This window comes from Nilaparvata lugens, chromosome 1 (assembly GCF_014356525.2).
Source record: "Nilaparvata lugens isolate BPH chromosome 1, ASM1435652v1, whole genome shotgun sequence".
In the NCBI taxonomy this organism is placed as follows: domain Eukaryota; kingdom Metazoa; phylum Arthropoda; class Insecta; order Hemiptera; family Delphacidae; genus Nilaparvata; species Nilaparvata lugens.
In genome coordinates this window covers 60907909-60924356 of record NC_052504.1, presented here as the reverse complement: position 1 = coordinate 60924356, position 16448 = coordinate 60907909, and the positions used below count along the sequence as shown (strand labels likewise).

The window sequence follows — 16448 nt, the reverse complement described above, 5'->3', positions numbered from 1 at the left end:
GGGAAGGTCCCACATAGCTTGATTGAATATACAAGAATATACTTTTCTAATCCGTCAATTGGCTATACTTTCATACTTGACCCCGGGGACCGACCGTTTAACGTGCTCATCCGATAACACAGGAGTGACCTGGCTAAAAACTTGACAATTAATTGCTATTTAATTACAATTGAAGGAAGTGGAAGTGTTTCTGTGGTCGCGCTGAAAAGCTATCGATTAGGTACTGGTGAGATGAGATTCATGCGTCTGCTACTGCCTTTGAAAGGCTGACTACTTTTGAGCCGACTCATCTAAATATCATTTATGAATCTAAAAATCGCTTCTCGGTGACTTGAAACCCACCTAAAGCTGTAGGTCCTCTAATCTCTCATCATACTCCGTCTCATTGCCTAGAAGCACGAGCCTGGAACTGAAACTGTCGATCTGAGACCATATTGAAGTTTGACTTAATAAATGGAAAATCTTATCATTATTGAAAAGAAACAGTCGAAATGGCATTTCTGGTATTCCTATCTTCAGAAAGAAAAAATCTAGTCTCTAAGCTGGGGTTTCGTTTGTGTGTAAATGCCGTCGTCGACCACGACAGGGTGAGGATCTCAGATTGGGAAGATTTCAATTTGTCTAAATAACCTAAAAGATTATGTTTAATTATGTTTGAATGGGGGAGGTTGAGTTTATTATTTATACTTTTAAATGACAATATGTTGATATTATTAGAAATGTTTTGATTTTTGGAAAATAAACACAATCAATGAAAAGTTTTTGATCAGCTGTTTTAGCACACTTGAAATTTGGACAATATGAATGTCAACAATGCTTGTCGTCGTCGACTGCGGAAGTTTACACAGAAAAGACCTTAAGTTAGATACAAACACTTACTATGTAATCTTATGACAATTTAATAAAACTTGAAACTATCTTTTTATGAACCTCAAAAAGAATTGATATTTTGTTGTATGAAAGTTTTTAGAAAAACATACAGTGCTTCATCCCAGTTTAGTACTTGTAATACTGAGTTTATATGGCGACTGATTGTAATTATATAGAAAAAAATCACATTTTTCGCCAAACTGACATGGTAAAAAAACCTACTATGGAATGAATACATCCCAATAAATGGCTTTTGATGGATATTGTTGATTATTCTAGTAATTGATTTTTATTTTGTAAAATATAAAATATTATCACTTTGCTATCTTATCAGTGATATAACAAGACAGCGTACGTAATGTGTTGATTGAAAAGAGCGCGTGTCGTGTCATTTATTATTCTTCCGGGTTATCTTCAAAAGATGAAATTTCATAAATTGAATAAGCTTTTGATAAATGGGAATGTGATGGAATTCTGAGCTCATTAAAGTGGGAACAAGCATTCTAGCATTCTGTCATACTTCTGAAGCGAAAGTGAGCTGTCTTATTTTAAAATAAGTATCTGAAATGACTTGCACGTTTCCTGTTGAAACATTTTCCATTACTTTACTGCTTGCTTGGAATTTTATTATTTCCATATTGGAATTCTTTTACCAAAGCAGATGTGATGGGAATCGATTTAGTAATAAGATAAGTTGAAAAAGGGTGAAGTAGAGTATGAGAGAGAAATTGGATTGAAATTCAAATTGTCTTTCGAAGTTCTAGATTTAAATAAATCGTATTTAAGTCTTATAATAATCAAAGTTGTCATAAAAGAATATTTATAATCTTTTAATGTTAGTTGAATAATTTTTCATTTTTATTTACAACCCTTTCATCACAACTTTGGTTTTTTTTTGTTCGCATGAGATTAATAAACTAGTGCGATCATATTATTTGAAATTCGTTTCCCAATTATTGTTAACCTTGCTTTGTCTGCAAGCGTGCTGTGTAGTGCTGTAGAGGTGTTCACATATCTTTATCAACCTGCTTTGACATCCAGTGATGTGATTGCATCTTCCTTCAATACTCTTTTCGGTACCTTTAAAATAAATTGAGTTGTCTACCGCTGCTTATTTTAGGCTGTTGCTCCCTCTTTATTCTTATTGTATTAGGATGAATAACCCCCTACTAATTGGCATGAACTGGACTAAATTAAATGCTGTAAAACCCACTTGGAATAATCAGGTTTCGGTTGTTAAAAGTAGGTTCTTTGTAACGAAAATAAAATAAGAAGTTAATAATAAAAATATCGTTAGAGCTTTTACGTGGTCAAAGGCGGTCTTTCAAGTGGGGCTTTTCGATATTCATGTGCATTTTCAGGATTTGAAGCTATAAAGAACCAGTTTAAAAAAGAAACGCTGACCGGTAGACGGCCTTGGATGCTGGCATAATACAACGCTGTGAAAAACCGTTTGTGGAAAGAGCATTAACCACTGGGGGAAAGCCACTGTACGCTCAGAGCAGCTCTACCATATTAATATTTTCCAGTGAACTTGGAATCTCATACTTGCTCACACCACTTGCACTTTTGCAAGCTCCCTCACTCTCTCTCTCTCTCTCTCTCTCATTTTTCGGTTTCCTTGCTTTGTCGCCGCATGAGAATACCCATGTGGAAGATACCATCCATAGTACATTGTGGCTTTGTTGTCATATTTTAATAATTTAACGGCCATCCCAATACCATCTTTCTTCAATATAGCGCGCGGCTAGCGATAAATTTCAATCACTGTGAGAAATTTCCATTACACACCGTATCTTTCCGTAACTATACACTGTATTTCTCCACACATTAATCGATTTCACCCGTAATACTTGGTAATAGCATAAACTATCTTTTCAACGGACACAGGTTCTCAGTGTTGCTATTAATAGTTTGTCATAAACTTTGATAGGTATTAATTTTCATTGAATGTTCGTATGGTGATAAATTACTAGCTTAAACTTTATTTGGATGCGTTTTGTCTGTTATAGGTACCTTGTTAATAGATCTCTCTTTATGATAGAGTAGAAAATAAGATGCAATCTTTCCTAACTCACTAATAGTTTTTTAGAGCTATCATCATCAATAATTAATGTTGGAATAGTAGTAAAATGAATAGATTATGATCAGACGGACCTGTGTACTTGTTTGTTACTAATAGGGAAAACTACCAAATCAATAATTTCTTATCAATCTTCATTATCGTATTTATAATCTATTTCTAGTCCTCAAAATGAGATGTGGTGCTGGTTGGGTCACCAAACAGTGTCTACTTTTTATTGCGGATGAAGCCCATATGAGCTTTCAGCTTGTGCATGGGTATAATGGAAAGTGCGGGGGTAATAATAATAATAATAATAATAATATCGAGTTACCTGGATGGCTCAGGTCTGGTGTCAGAGTTTTCAGGTTGCTCCTGATCAATTTCAGGGCCTCTGACGTAACCTAACGACTGATTATAGGCAGCCAGGACCGACGGTTTAACGTGCCCATCCGAAACACGGGAGTGGCCTAAGAAAAATATCTTGCCCTGGCCTCTGAATTATAAAGCCAGCATCTAATCCACTCGACTACGGCTACTCGACACAGTGCGTGGGCGATTTTTGATGAGATTATCAAATGTCCAAGCCTACCGGTGGGATTCGAACCCACGACCAGGTAGCGCTAGCAGATTGAAGGGTGTACTGCCTTAGTCGTCTCATCTGTGACAAACGCTTCGTACTACTGTTGTCAGATTACCACTTATGTTGACAAGCATCAATAACGTTTCAGTTAGGTATGTTGAGTGAATTGAAGATATTGACAACAAGCTTTTTATTGTTTCTTTTATTTTAGCCATGTGCTGTCGAAATCATTTATGGATTTGATTAAACTGGAGTAGAAATTTCTATCAATCTGCATTGAGAAACTCTGAATAAGTTGTAGTATCTGCCCAACAATTTGAAAGTAAAATTATGCATATTCAGAGTCCACTTTCAGTTTCATTAAAAAGCGGTCTTGATTGCTGGTAGCTCTATAAGGAAACTGATCTAGTTTAGAGTATCTTCCGCTTCTCTTCCAATCCATATGAATTTATTGCATACGTTTCAAAAAGATATATCTTCTCATCAGCTAATGATTATCTCTACGGTAACATTTTTTCCATGAATATTTACTTGAAACTGCCAAGTTTCAGGAACCTTTAGAAGTTTGTGATCTATGACTTCCTAATAGCTTTCAATGGCGCTTGATTTGTGAAAAAATACCCTCCAGTCAGTGAATGTAATAGGAAGTACCTATTCATAATCCAGCTCTAAGCATTTTTGTTATCTGTGGTTGAACACCTAAGCAACGTGATAAGTTTCCACTCTCAATATTTCAGTTATTTCCAACATGAAGTACTTCTTTATCATTCATTGGTCTATGAATTGGTTATTGGAAGATTTGTCCAGCTATTTCTTAAGATAGAGGATTTAATTGAATTTAATACGGTATACATGGAAGACTACAGACATGTCACCTTACTTTATTGGTAGCTTCAATGTTTAACGCCGCTTTAATGCCCCAAAGATTATCCAGTTGTTGGAACATTTCTCATACCGCTGTGGTTAATAATAATAATAATAATAATAATAATGGCGACATAATAATTCTGCAAAAATAGTGCACCTGAAATTGCAGCAGGAATTTGACTTCTTCGAAGAAATGCCCCCATACTATTCTTACTCTCCTCCTGCATTTATTGAGAGAAACCAGATTAAGATCTATTGGGATGTTCAAATGATCACTGACAGGCAAGTCATTCATAACAAGCCTGATATCCTAATGTTGAACATGAATCAAAAAGAAGACTTGATAATTAATGTAGCCATACCAGCAGATGAAAATTGTCAAAGAACAAGATGTGAGAAATTGAGGAAGTATCAAGAGCTAGCATTTGAGCTCAAAGATATGTATGGGCTCAAGAATGTTAGAATAATCCCAATCGTAATATCTGTGAATGGTCTGATTCTTAATTCAACAGTGGAGAGCTGTAAGGTTATTGATGTCTCAGAAACTCTGGTAGGGAAAATGCAGAAGTCTGTTCTGCTTGATACAGCTCGCATAGTACGCCAAACGCTCCAACATACTTGGTAAAATACTTTATCAATAATAGAAAATAATGCCAAGAGGTTGCATAAATTTTGCCCCTCTTCGCATAAGCTATCCGCAACTGCGTGAAAAAGAGAATAATAATAATAATACCGGTAATAATAATAATAATAATAATAATAATAATAATAAAACCATATTGAAGTTGAATTCAAGTATATTTGTAACAGACAGACAAATTTCAAATTTCCAATTTTTACTTGCAAAAACTATATTTCATACTACCTACAATAGTCAATATCAAGTAACTGGTAATATAGTGGTATCCTAGACCATCTACTCAATTTGAGAATTTCAACTAATGGGTCCAGAAAAACTGAATTATCTTAACATTTGACACATCGTATCCCCTCATCAATTTCGCCCACATCACTTCTTATATTGTAAACTCTAAATAAAAAGGCATTTATCTATCTCCCTCCTACACTGGAACTAGTATTGTCTTGTGAAACCAGCATGTTCATTCTTCAGGTCTAGTTTGGACAACACAAGCATTTTCTACCCCAAACTCCACTTTAATGGAAGTTGGCCCTTGTGTTGCAGTTATCAATTGAAATAAACTATAAAAGATATTTTTCAACAACTTATCAATTATCAGTTACCTACTAATTGAAGCCTCCTTAGGAAACAAAGTAGAGATTCAGTGTATTTCTGCATCTGCAGTATTATCTAGATTACGTGAACAGATTTTAACTTTGGATCTTCCAATTTTAAACAAACCTGTTTGTGATTTTGAATCCTTATTTAGATCTGCACCCAAAATATCGGTTGGATGTTTTAAAGATGAGAGAATTATTTGCACAGCTAAATTAGTTGTTTTGTAACTGGCAGTCGTGACTGTCCACACCACAGATTCCCACCAATTACATCTTGTCCAACATATAGTAGACAAGTAGGCTGACATTAACATTCGACCTATGCGATGCCCTACACCTTTCCAGTGGGTTGAGAAGACTCACAAAATTAGTCTTTACCATTTCTAGTGCTTCAACCGGTTTCGACTCCACTTGTGTGACTCAAATATAGGAGAAATCATGATTTTGTAGCTCTATTATTGGCAAAATACAAACTAAACTATATACCGTAGTATGGAGCGGTCGAAAAGGTGAATACCAATTGGAGCTACAGCTTGGGTTTCATGGGTTTCATCATTATGAATTAGTTGGTTCAGTCAATATATAATCACATTTCACAAGATTGAATAAATTACCGTATTGAAAATCTGAATGTGTCTTATGAATCTTTCAATATGTAATCAAATTTCACAGGATGAATAAATTGTTACAATGATATAAAATGTGAGATCAGGCAATCTGTATCAATGAATTGTTCTCCAAAATATCAAAGTAAACCTCGTGATAGCCTTTAGTAGGCTTCTCGTTGAACCTACAGTAATTATATTACCCATGGGTAATATAGTTACTGTAGTTGAACCATTATGTTATGGAGATATTCGATCATATCCATTATTGTGTTGATGACCCCTATTCCAGATTATCAATGATGTTATTATTTTCATAATCTTTTCACCTATTTGCTGATTCTTTATTCGAAAGTAAATGTATGGCATTTGAGAAATAATGTGTATTGCTTTTCCATGTATTCTCTCAAAGAATTTATCAGTTTGATATTAGTGCTTATTTTTTTGTCATTTCATTTCCAAATTTCCTCTTCACGACCCAAGTAAATTGAACAGAAGAAATACAGAGCTATAGACATGCTTGAGAAATTAATACTGTATATCATATTAAACCGTGCTTATAACACAATTTAACATAATTTTATGCGATTCTCCAAGATTATATATTTTCAAGAATAAATTGAATATATGCGCTAAAACTCATTCATATTTTTCCAAATAGAAAATTATTGTAAATTAAGGGAAATATTATAATTAATTTGTAAATAATTTGTAAATATTATCAATACTTTTTTCAAAATATTCATCTTTACACTTGCTTATTGCTCCAATATAGAACCAGAATTAAGGGAAAATCTCTTGATGTATTATTTAGGTAGTTTAGTTTAGTGAGCCTATGATCGTTTTTGAATTGGAACATGGGAATATTAATATTATGTGAGCAAAATGAGTTAGAATTATTTCCAAATATAGAAACTGGTTCATAAATATTTTTAGTGGTACCAGTCAATTGCAAAAGGAGGTCGCCTAAATTTGTTGTAAACTAATTGAATGAAATACTTTCAATTTGGAGAACCATACACGGTGTAAAACATATTCAAATTGATACTAATAAACTAGTCGGGAACTTTCGAAGGTTATTGTTGTCCGGGATTGAGAAGTGAAAGGGGGAATTCCTAACGTCTTCGATACAAACACATGCAGCCTAAAATGACAACGAAAATATGTCTTCTCGACTAATAAAAAAGACAGGTTGGCTGTCTAACTGATTATATACATTCATAACCAATAAAAACACGATGTAATATGTTTGAGAATATAGGGCGTAGATTACAAGATCATTACTTGTCGGATGCAAATTGGTTCGCAGGTGAACTGCAAACGGGTGCGCTGCTCCAACCAATCGTTATGGATTGTTGTCATGCTACTGTAGTTTGAACAGTTTATTGGTACGGTACTAGTTGTTGAGTTGTACGCGTCATGGTAATCTTTCTCATCAGACTATGATTTGAGTAGGCCTACTGTACGCATCTTTCATTTATTGGCTGTTAAAGTGTTACTTTATAATGAAGTCAGTAAAATCTTTCAACTTTCAAGTCATCCACAGTTTTTCCAATTATATTTATTTCAATTCAACTACTAATTTTCCACCTTCTAATTTAATCTTGTTGTAACAACTCAACGACTTCTTTACTTTCATCTTATTGTAGGAATTTTATGAAACATTACAATTATAGAGAAGTTCAAATTTCAAGTTAAAACTTCTAATCGAGTGAATCTTTTTTAAAAATCTGCACACAAAGAAGTATACTTATTATGTTATATTAATTTAATATTAATAAGTATAATAATATTGAAAGAGCACTTGACAATAACAACAGGTGTTTCAAGAATAATATGATCTATTATTTAAAACTCAACTGAAAATGTGGATAAGAACTGGGTTCAATGGAAAGTGGGTAAAATGTACATGAAGTGAACTAATTATAATAATTAGCTTGAAAAACTTGAGTTTGTGTATTGCAATAAGTCTAGACTAAGTGAAGTAATTCAATGAGGTTCTCGGTGCCACGGTCCCACCAATTGTCTACCGTAATCTCAAGGTTCAATACCGTAAGTTACCGTAATCGTAAGTTCAATAACTCGATCGATCTTGAAATATTAAGGATCAATCATTACTAATTTCTCCAATAGTGAGGTCCACTTTATAATGGAAGTGGAGAAAGATAGGAGAACAACGTTGCCGAACCTCTGTCTTGTCAATGCCTTCTATAGATGGTAGCTATAGAATTAATATTAACTGATCATTCTCGTTTAAAATTATCAATTATATTTTATTAAGCAATAAATAATATTTTTCAATAATTCCATAATGAATGTTTATGATTAAGATAAAATATTTTCTTAATTAATTCTACATTTTTAAAAGTCGATCTGGCAACAGAGCAAAGCGTGAAAGAGATAGTGCTATCCGTTTTGTTGAATGATAGACAAGGATAGCAATACGATTGCTAATCAAACACTGCCATTATAACGTGGACCTCACTATAATTTTGAGCAATGTTCATGAATATGCATTTCAGTCCAAGCATGCTTATTTGCTTATAAAAGCTTTCTTCGCTAAGAATGTTTCCTAGTCAAGCCTTCCAAGTATTAATGATAATTGCCCCAAGAATTATTATTAAATTATAGAATTCTAGTACCGGTGCAGTAAAAAACCATCTCTGTGATTTCAACTTAATTTACGATTCCTCTGTTAAAATTGCACCTGTAAACAAGATTGCTCGAAACAAATGTTCAGCTAAATAATGATGAACAGTATAATGTCTCAAGGTTAGTTGACCTGCAACTTGTTTATATGGTTGTTTGACAATTCCAGGTTGCTGAATTGTTGTTATGAGCATCCAAGCTCCAACTGTGACAGTCTGCTGTCTGCTGTCTTCCACCAATGCGGGATGAAGGAACTCGCTTCAAACTTGAAATGATGACCCATTCTCCACCATGAAATCTGGTAGAAATGAAATTCTACTATACATATTTTATGTCTTAATATTGATGTTTCTTTGTGGTTCTGTCTAGTGACTCGTCTAGGGCAACCAGCAGTGATTTACGGGATTTTGTAACTAACTTTTCGACATAAAATTCCTCACCCCACAAGAAGAGTGCAATTGCTAATATACATTACCTTCAAGTTGAAATTTCTTTGATATTTATGAATGTGGAGAAGGCTTCCAGAATTACTCTTTTGTTATTAATTGAATTTATTGACTTATTTATGTGACAACGAGATCCTTGGGCATGTCTGACAGTTCACTTTGGCACAGTAAGTGGATAAATTAATTTATTGAAGAAATTCGACTGCTAATCGTTCTATGTAGCAAAAATCTGGTGTGGTACACTTACACAACTTTCCTTACTCATTGAACTGTAAGCCTCATTCTTGACCGAGAATAATTTAGGGGAATAACATAATCACGATTGGCGGCAACATATTTGAAACTACGATCAGACTACTGTATATGTGTATATATAATTATTGTTTTCAGAGTACTTTTTACTTTCCTTGCCCTATTACCATAGGTAAGGAAAGTATTGCTTTCCGAAAAAAATTAAGGTACCCCAATTTCTAAATTTTTATACGTTTCAAGGTCCCCTGAGTCCAAAAAACTGGTTTTTAGGTATTGGTCTGTATGTGTGTGTGTGTGTGTGTGTGTGTGTGTGTGTGGTGTGTGTGTGTGTGTGTGTGTGTGTGTGTGTGTGTGTGTTTGTGTATGTGTATGAGTGTATGTGCGTCTGTGTACATTATATCTCATCTCCCAATTAACGGAATGACTTGAAATTTGGAACTTAAGGTCCTTTCACTATAAGAATCCGACACGAACAATTTCGATCAAATGCAATTCAAGATGGCGGCTAAAATGACGAAAATGTTGTCAAAAACAGGGTTTTTCGTGATTTTCTCGGAAACGGCCCCAACGATTTTGATCAAATTCATACCTAAAATAGTCATCGATAAGCTCTATCAACTGCCACAAGTCCCATATCTGTAAAAATTTCAGGAGCTCCGCCCCATCAATGCAGTTAGATTCCCAATTATCAGGCTTCAGATACAATTGAAACAAAAAAAATCAAGTGGAGTAGATTGAGCATGTGTGTCTCTACAATTAATGTTCAGTAACATTTTCGCCTAAAATAGAAAATAAGCTTTAAATTCGAGAAAATGTGATTATTCAATTGCAAATTATTGTTGATTCTATTAAATGATTCACTATGAAGAGATAGCAGACCTCATGTGTGTCTCCAGCGCTATTGCCCTGTCACCAGCTGACTCAAATCTTTGAATAGTAAACTTGAGATGCGCGGGAACACTAGCGTCAGGTAATAAATTTTCATAACGGCAAGGAAAGTTGTGTGAGTGCGCCACACCAGATTTTTTCCTTTGTGTAAATTGTAAAATTGTGAAAAAATTGATTTTTTGAAAGTCTTCAAAACAGCTGTTCTACAGATGAAATATCTCGACTATTGTGTTCTTTTTATAAACTGCTCTATCTACCTACCTCATGCACGAGAAGGAGTTACAAAGTCCATTTCTCAAGGATGGGGTGGACCCCATTAGTTTCCCAGGAAAAAGACTCATGCCAGTTGATAGAGCTGATAAATAATTATAGATAGGGGGTATGAATTTGAAATAAATCGGTCAACCCATTTTTGAGAAAATCGTGAAAAACATGGTTTTTTAGTAACTATCCGCCATTTTTCTCAAGAATATTACGGAGCTCCTGCAATTTTCCCAGAAATGAGACTCATGTCAGTAGATAGGGCTTATAAATAGCTATCTATGGTATAAATTTGAAGAAAATCCTTAGAGCCGTTTTCGAGAAAACCGTGAAAACACGGTTTTTTAGAATTATCCGCGATTTTTCTCAAGAATATTACGGAGCTCCTGCAATTTTCCCAGAAATGAGACTCATGTCAGTTGATAGGGCTTGTAAATAGCTATCCATGGTATAAATTTGAAGAAAATCGTTAGAGCCGTTTTTGAGAAAATCGTGAAAACATGGTTTTTTAGTAATTATCCGCCATTTTTCCGCCATCTTGAATTGAATTTTATTGAATTTCTTATTGTCGGGTCCTCATGGTATAAGGAACTTAAGTTTGAAATTTCAAGTCAATCGGTTTATTAGAAATTGAGTTATCGTGTTCACAGACATACCAACACTTCGACATACACACCAACACCCAAAAATCATGTTTTTGGACTCAGGGGACCTTGAAACGTATAGAAAAATTGAAATTTGGGTACCTTAATTTATTTTGGAAAGCAATACTTTCCTTGCAGACTTGAAGCCTCTCGATATTTGTTATTATCCATCTAACTTTATCTAGTAGGGAGTAGACCTTCTTAGCTTTTGAAAATTCTCCGACTTAGAGAGCTTTATGCTTAATCACTGGTGAGTGACGACTCCATCTAATTCAATTTAAACCTCAATTTAGATAAAGTATAGTTTGTCTATTTTATTCTATGAACTCTTTGGTTTGAATTGAATAATATATTCCAATGTAATCTAATCCTTTCACTATATAAAACGTAAGTCGTGAGGCCCAAGCATTGACGGCTTAAATGATATATTGAGGCGGCGGGACCTTCCCGCAAGGGACTCCCCACCAACAAAAGCCATACGAATTTACTTTTTACTTTTGACGTAAAACGTCGGTGAGCAAGATGAATTAGATGAAAAACGGTTTCAATAGAATATATTTCCATTTATCCGGAAATATTTCATGCTGATCAACCACATAAATTATTGTGGAAGCACAATACAATTTGGCAGCTATTACGGTTGTCAAATTACGTTATTCCAGTTTGGCGGTCGATATAATAATTGTAGTGGAAAATACATTGTAAAGAGTGAGTGATCAAGGATTTCAGAATATCCACATGGTTGGACAATCTGTCTGCGAGCTAGTTTGCAAGCACAAATATAATATCTTTATTATTAAAGTGCATTTTACACACTCTATTCACCAAAGCAAACTGAACGCCGCTTAGTCACGAAACGAATGTGTGGGATATGAACCGTGAAAAGTTTGGAAAGAGCTGGAAATGGGAGTGGGACTTTTATTGAGTGGCCGTTTCGCATGACTACATCCATACACTGATCATACAACAATACATGTCTGGTATGCAGCATGCAGCTAATACAGATACTGTTTGGTGCTCTCGGTCGTATATGGTCACTACACTGTGCTTTTAGACAGCAAATGTCCGCTTTTTATGTCGTGTGAAAATTTATTTATGAACTCAAAGGCCATTATTAACGTCCGGTAGCATTGAATTAATAAATATATGATGTATTTTTGGGTTAGCATATGCTATATTGTTCAGTGTTCCTATAATATGGATAGTCAAACTTGTATAAGATGAAAAATGTGAATACGGTATGCGTTAGTTATGTGAAATTTTCTGGATTGGAATCGAATTTCTCGTTTCGTATCCTATTCATTATGTGGACTCACTGATATAGTTCAATTATTAATTCAACAGATTTTAAAATTCAGTGAAAAACAGCAAAATTATATAAACCATAAGCATATGATGTAGATGACCATCAACGACTATTTGATAGAAAAAAACTAAAACTCTTAGCTTGTCGATTCCGTGACCGGAAATTTGGGACCATGTATTTGTATATTTTATACAACATCTAGGAAAAAGAGACATTTTGCCACCAAGTCCAGCTAGGGTCGAGACCTGCGATGTGATTAGCAAAAAATATTGTAGTTTGTTCTTTCGACAGGCTCACACAACACTCTTCTAACACACTGAATGAATACTAGAAATTCATATTTTCCTGATTGAAGTAGCGGAAATAATAGTTTAATTTTAAAATCCTAATAAAGAAATATATCAAGTATATTGAATAAGATTTAATATACAGTATAGGTGAATAGGCCTGCTACTGAATTTCTAATCCCATGTGATCAATCTAATGTAGAAGACCAATGTCCAACCTGTTGGAGACACCTGATTCTACCTGCAAAGAGCCATACTCTCTTATGTCGGAATCCTTTAGTCCCAAAAGTTGTTGGTCCCAAAGTTCCTAGCACCGTCGATTCGTAACCTATGAAGCTGTCTTTGTTTAGTGTACTCATATTTCTATTCATCTTTCAAATCATATTCAATAAGCTATTAGGATATGAGTAATAATATTATTGTTATTCCCCATGATTCAAGCGGAAAAAATTGACATCGATCGAATTATTTTAGATCTAGGCTTGTATGTGGGTGATACACTCTTTTGATATCACGGGCATGTCACTGATGTAAATTACATCGCAAAGCTCCATCCCCTCTTGTTAAGATACTGATACAATACACCTACTTGAAGATGTGCTCAATTGGAAACCAGATATCGGCTGTGTTTTACATCGAAGTGGAATCTGTGGGGGTCTGCATTGCTGTTCGTGTAGGTCGAAAGCCCCCTGCTATCTCGGAGCAGAGCAATCGTTACTTGGGTTCAAGGCTTTCACGTCGTATTGGTTTTCACGTCGATGACCACAGCTACAGCTACATCGGTGAAAGTATCCACGCTCGAATGTGAGAGACTCCTGTAAAATCACCACCGCTACTCTTGGCCCAAGGTCCCAAACGAAAGGCAATATTATCTTTATCTTTTCCAGCTCTGTTTCAGTGGAAGAAATCACGGGAAGGTCGTTCCCGACTTTTATTATACCTCTAGTTTCGTAAGCCTGCCCGTCAAAACACTCGATTATTTGTGGAAAGTATTTTTTTAGTTTTCTGTTACATGAGTTGTTCGCCCACACATTTTTACACATCCATGATAAGATTGACAGCCTAATAACTTTGCTTATTATTTTCCTTTCTAAATTCTACTCACATTTTTCACTTCACAATTATGATATAAGTAATTTCTAAAGAGATCATCAGTACGGATTAAAAGTTCTAAAACCAGTCTGTAGCTCATCAAATAAGCGAGTTATTCATGAGCACTAGTTTGGAAGATTGATAGTTTGATACTATAAATTAGAGAAACTTCTGCTTCACTTTACAGAATCCATGTTTTTCTGAGACACCTGTTCAACTCTGACGTTTACTTCGTAGCTATATCTTCATCTAGGAAGTTTTATTCTGACAAGATGACACGAATGAAACGTTATACTTGTTAGCGTTTCCAGTACTATCAATGCTTCATATCAGTGATCCAAATACGAATAATAGAAAAACAGTAAAAGCTAGAGATCTATACACACATATTTGTGATAGATCTGAATAAAACTTCTTCAGCTTAGCCAACTTTTCAATTTGCAATGATATTCCTTATTGTTGATCTAACAGGGAGTGTTTTGTTCTTTAAATCAATCGCCTAATGAAATGAAAATCGAAGACAAAAATCAAAATTAAAGTAAATCGTTTCTGGAACATTTAAATTAAGCGTGTTTTGAAAACAATATTGAAACTGTAATTTGAGGCCTATCATCAATTTTGCAAGACAAAATAATTAGGCTATCAGGGAAAAGAAAGGAGCCATTCCTGGTTGATCATCTGATTTGATGAAGATGAAAACTGAACTGCTTATTGATTTTGAAAGTGAAAGGATACTCATTTCAATAGCTGGATAATTGGCAATTTCCGTTTTTTAGAGTACATCGCTTCACAGAGAATTCCCGGAAGCTTCTGCTATTAGACTTCCATGAGTAAGAAAGCTCTTAATTTTATTGGATAATAATTGTGGGGAAAAATCACACTACATTCAAAGTTAACGATGCACCGGCATTAAACGTCTCTAATATGAGAAAGAGATCTAGCGAATTACTTCTCACCTTATCTAGTAGGAAAATCTCTTACGATTCTCCGCGTTATTGGAGACACACTTATAGCAGATTAGGTTGTTAAGTGAAATAATAATGCATTTTGTTGAAAGAAAATTGCACTTGGACGTTTTTCAATTATCTTTTAATTGGTTGAGAGAAATACCAAAACTTATTTTCATTGAACCAATCTATTTCCTTGTAATCAGATTGATTATCCACAAAGAAGCTGTAGAGGAAACTTGAAAAAGTCTCATCCTGATTTTTATTTCCACATTTTTGATGAATCCTTCTAAATTCAATGTTGTATATTTATTTTTAACCTTAGCTTATTCCAAGTTGATGTTGCAATTCAAACTCGTGATTTCGAATGAAATAAATACTAATGAAATCTTGAAACACAGTCCAAAAAGAAGATTCGTTACCTATTGAATTTTTCAAATAAAAAGAATCATATTTTACAATAAATGAAAATACCCTAATTTCCTTGTGGAAGGCTCAATAAATTCTCTCATAAAAACCGAATAGCTATTGTTAGTATAGTATACAGTCAACGTTAGTAGATAGACTACTATCTACTAGGCTAACTGTCTACTAACTTTGGTATACAGTAACTATATAACCCATATAGTTAGTTACTGTAGTATAGTATAGCTCTGCTCTGAGAATTTCAGATAGTCAAGTATATCAGCTGTTGCTTTATAAATGTTTCATGATAGAGCAGTATAGGTACTTTTCATGATATCCATTTCTGTCTGAAATTCCACTATTTTCACATTCAGGTCTGAAGAAAGTTGATTCATTATTTGTACTATTGGGATTGAGTTATCGCAATTTCTTTCGTATTGAGGTCAACTCTATTGTCACGCTTTATTACCATTTTCTCTTGGATAATTTATTAAAAGTGAACTCACAACTCCTTAGAAATGCGCAGTTGCATCACCTTCATTATTTACCTGCAACACAAAAATAAAAAATCTTAGCCTCAATAACTTCATATATAAATTGAGAATGTGATTCATTTTTTCTACTCTGGAAAAGTTTATTTTTCAAAGAAAGGATTATTTTTCCAAATTGAAGTGACATTAGATCATGATCTTGTCATCAGAAGAGTCCGCTACATCTCAGCTTCCGTGACTTGTAATGGAGAATTTCCTAAATGCTTGTTTTCGGAAATTAACATGTTAGTAATGTTTGCAATGGTGATGTTACAATAATTGTTACAATTGCTTATCACAGCGGTTTTACAGCATATAATAATACTGTGGTGTTGATAAAATCAGTTCAATTTTTTCCTTGGATTAATATGTCTTGAACTTCAACATCGAGTTAGAAATATCATATATATAATTCCTTTCCAAAATAATAATGCACAGTACATAATAATATGTACAGGTATAATTATATCACATATTGATTCAATGGTCGCGCTGATAAACTATCGCTTAGATAAGTT

General features: G+C 34.3%; 1 protein-coding gene and 1 long non-coding RNA gene across 5 annotated transcripts in view; one reads left to right on the top strand and one right to left on the bottom strand.

Moving 5' to 3' along the window:
* The window catches only part of LOC111049971, a 152870-nt gene that overhangs the window by 43462 nt on the left and 92960 nt on the right, over nt 1–16448 (bottom strand). The window lies entirely within an intron of this gene.
* LOC120353790 overlaps nt 1–16448 on the top strand; it is a 61275-nt gene that overhangs the window by 19989 nt on the left and 24838 nt on the right. For both annotated transcript variants that reach the window (XR_005572595.1, XR_005572596.1), the window contains exon 2: nt 9042–9173. This is a non-coding gene — a long non-coding RNA (uncharacterized LOC120353790). The remainder of the gene's footprint in view (nt 1–9041; nt 9174–16448) is intronic.